The following is a 4,448-nucleotide window of genomic DNA, read 5'->3' as shown; positions in this document are numbered from 1 at the left end:
GCGAGGGCGGGGTAGACACTGCTGGGCAAACCGGATATCTAGACCGCCTCAAAGTTCCGGCTTGAGGCTTCATTAGAACGTTGGTGGTGCCTTTTATATATAGAGATGTTATGTTTATTTTTTTTCCGTCTTGATGGAGCACACACCAGGCAGAGGTTAATGCAAGGGGGTCCATCCTCAGAGGCTATAGCAATTATATGCTTCTGCACGTCTGGAATGAGTTCTTTAGGGCAGGACCAGCAGATGTTGGGAGATGTTTCTTCTTAAGGGATCACTCATTATTCTCGCTCTGCTCACAAAACCATTCTGTGTTTTTTTTTTTTTGTTTCAAATCAGAGAAATTGGCTAAAAGTCCAAGAGAAATCGAAAGGACTGGCACACAATCATAACCACAGTTCGAGGAGCTCCCTGATACTGATAGAGGAAACTGTCTTTTTCTCAACACACGCATGGGCTTCTCATGGCTTATTCTACTACAACTACTACTACTATTTATCATTTCCATAGCGCTACAAGGCATATGCAGCGCTGTACACCATACATAAAAAGACAGTCCCTGCTCAAAGAGCTCGCAATCTAAATATGGAATGTTGCTAGTGGAATAGCAACATTCCATGGAGAATCTCAAATAGTAGCAACAGAATCTCAATAGCAGCAACATTCCATGTAGCATCTCCAATAGTAGCAACAGAATCTCCAATAGTAGCAACATTCCATGTAGAATCTCAAGTAATAGCAACATTCCAGAATCTCAAATAGTAACAACATTCCATGTTCCACTGCACTAACCACTAGGCTAATCCTTCACTAGCAACATTCCATGTAGATTAGCAACGTAGCGGCGCAGGCTTCTGTTTCTGTGAGTCTGACGTCCTGCACATACGTGCAGGATGTCAGACTCACAGAAACAGAAGCCTGCGCCACTGTGTTGCTGTTCTGTAAGGGCAGGCTTCTACATTACTACTACTACTTATCATTTCTATAGCGCTACAAGGCATACGCAGCGCTGTACACCATACACAAAAAGACAGTCCCTGCTCAAAGAGCTCACAATATAGATAAGATAACTACGAAAGCTTTCTAGTTTAGGGACCCCTCATCCCAGGACACCACCAAAGCAGGGATCCTACTTCCTCAAGGTCCCAGCAATGCAGAGTCCTTGACGCCCATCTCCCACCCCGCCCCATGAACCAGTAATACCTACCTTGTCATATGGAAGCATTCTCCATCATCCGATAGCCACCATCTTGAAAAATGGCAGCAGATGTCACCAACATCAGCTAAAGTTAAGCTAACATCAACCAAGTCATCATTTTCCAAGACAGACTAAGAGAAGAGCTAAAAAGGTCATTGTTCCAAAGCCAAGTATTACTGCTTTACCTGGGGAGGTCTCCAATTTCTTTTTTGAGGGGCTTCCTGTACTAGGTGCTTAGGCCAGCCCTGTCACCTGTAGGTTCCCAAACTGGGGATCAAGGATTCTTTCCAAAACATAGTAGATGACGGCAGAAAAAGACCTGCACGGTCCATCCAGTCTGCCCAAGAAGATAAATTCATATGTGCTACTTTTTTATTTGTACTGGCCAGCTCTATCCCCGCCTCCTAACCACCAACCCCGCCTCCCAACCACCAGCTCTGGCACAGACCCTATAAGTCTGCCCAGCACTATCCCCGCCTCCCAACTTCCAGTCCCACCTCCCACCACCAGCTCTGGCACAGACCGTATAAGTCTGCCCAGCACTATCCCTGCCTCCCACCACCGGCTCTGGCACAGACCGTATAAGTCTGTCCAGCCCTATCCCTGCCTCCCAACCACCAACCCCGACACAGACCATATAAGTCTGCCCAGCACTAACCCCGCTTCCCAACCACCAGCCCCGGCACAGACTGTATAAGTCTGCCCAGCACTAACCCCGCCACCCAACCACCAGCCCCGGCACAGACCGTATAAGTCTGCCCAGCACTAGCCCCGCCTCCCAACCACCAGCTCTGCCACCCATTCTAGGCTAAGCTCCTGATGTTTTCTCCTCTTCGATGACAAAAGGTCAATTATCTCAAGGTGAGGCTAGTCACCGCTTCAGGCTGCTATCCCTTTAGCTCCCAGGAGATTTCTCTGACTCTCCACTCTATCTTGAGGCCTCCTCTAGTCTCTACTTCTCCTTAGCCAATCAGTCACGCTGTTCTCTGATTCCCATTTTTATAATCTCTCCATCTGAGTGGGATAGATATACCTCCTCTTTCATTACTTCATTAACCATGAACCCTCCCGAACCTGGAACGTTCCTCAGTTCAGTCAATGTAAAGTGTATCCGTTTACCTTGCACAGCCACTAGAGGTCTCTACAGTAATTTATGTTGTACCATGAATCTAGCAAAATTCCAAAGTGAATGTGGTACCATTAGCAAAACAAAATCACACATTGTCTGCAATTCCTAATTTAAGTAAGTAGCATCAAAATCCAGTAGTGTACTCGTCGCCTACAAATAGAAAGGGATCATCCAGCAATAATTATCGGGGGGGGGGGAGGGGGGGGAGGAGGAGGACAATCAAATTATAAACTAACCAAACCACCAAACATGTAAAAAATAACCTGTAAATACAAAAGCACTGAAATGAAAGATGAGCCAATGGGCTACACATGCACCACAACATAGCCTGGATAAGCTTTAGCATTTCAAAGACTTATAAATTGCTCAGGATTAGTAAATAACTCATAGTAGGAAATTGTCTTCTCCTAGGCTGGGTTGCCCTTCAGGCATCTTGAAATACCCACACACTTTCCACCATAAACAAATCATCTTTGTGACACAAAAAGAACTTCAGAATCCAATTCTGATCTGGTTCTAGAACATGCTGTAGCAGGCAGTCATGATGCTCTCTTAGACAGTGGCTGGAAGAACATTCTGGGCCCCTGCTCCAGAAACTTGCCAATCAAATCTGAATAGGAAGAGGTCTAGTCTGAGAACGTGGCCCAGTAGGATTGAAGCTTGAGCTTTTGAAGGGAAGTAAAAAAAAACAAACTATGAGCTAAGGGAGGAGCCTTGTCTTTTCCTCCCAGGGAGTGGTCCAGTAAAGAGGATGTAGAACAGACGTAGATGGGGTATACCACCCAAGGGTCCATCTGAGCACTGACTCTCTGTTCTAGAGGCTAAAGGGAAGGAGAAACAAGCATAGGGGTTGTCAGTCTGGTTCACAGCTTCACCCTGAGGCACAGGTCCCCTCAGGAGAGGAGATCTGGTCATCAGGGAGACTAAGCCCTCTTCCTGCATCAGAAAGAGCCAAAGAGTGGAACTGATGATAATATAGTCCTTATCAGAGAAGCTGTAACCCGTCAAGTAGCAGGGTGTAACAACCCACCCAAGGTCTTATGCTTTAACCTGTTTACTAAGGAGAAACCAGAGCAGAAGAAGACATAAAGTCACCAGAGTGTTAGAACATCAAAGGAGCAGAGCACAAGAGAACTGCTTCCACACAAGACAGAAGAGATACTGGGCTTCACCCTTGCCCATCTGATAAAGGAGATAAGATCTACAGAGTGAGGAGAATAAAGGTACCATAAAGAAGAGTAAGGAGTTTATCAGAAACCAGTCCGCGATTAAGCGTGAATGATGTATAAGTTGAAGCAGGAGAAGGTAGAGAATATTGTCCCAAAGAGATCAGTAATAACTGCTACTGTCTTGAAAGTGCTGGATTCATTTTTCAACTACGTCACTGTATTGTTTTGGACAATCTGCCTTGTTATTTTTCTATTTTTGATTTTGTATTTACTTATCCATCACCTGAAGGGCCATTAAAAGGGGATTTTATTTTTAAAAACAGAACAGTCTCCAGACCTTTTTTTGCGTTTTGGTATTTTTCCGGTGCTGGGGACCTTTTTATCAGTCTGTGTGCCATGAGAGAGAATGTTGATGCACAATTTTGGCCATATACACCAGTCTATTGTTTATGTATCCATCTCTGGGGTCCACTACAAATTGATAGAAGCAAAGTCACCCTGACCACAACTCCCTCAAGTGACCATTCTGGTCAATCGAGCCAGATTTCAATTACCTAACTTTTTCACCTGCCTTCATAGATGTTGCCTTCTGCCACTTTTTAAATTATTATTATATTTTTACTAGGCATGTAAAAAAAACCTTAGCAGTTGGGGCAAGAGATATCAACTGACATCTTCAGCACTTTCACGAAAATATTTCTTCCACATCTCCAATGCCGTTATATTAAATGACTGAGAAAAGTTCAAGAATCTTAAAATTAAGTACTGCTTCTGATTTGAAAGACCCTCCGACTTGACATGGGTTCCGGAGGTCCCTCAAATAATAGTAACATTAACTCCCTGCAGTGACTTTAACCTGCTCTTCCAAGGATCCTAATTACTCAGCACAGACTGACTGCAGGGTCAGCTTTGAAGAAGTCTCTTTATCTGTTGATATTGAGACTGAGAGACAGGC

This window comes from Microcaecilia unicolor, chromosome 2 (assembly GCF_901765095.1).
Source record: "Microcaecilia unicolor chromosome 2, aMicUni1.1, whole genome shotgun sequence".
Lineage (NCBI taxonomy): Eukaryota > Metazoa > Chordata > Amphibia > Gymnophiona > Siphonopidae > Microcaecilia > Microcaecilia unicolor.
Note: the sequence above shows the minus strand (reverse complement) of the source record.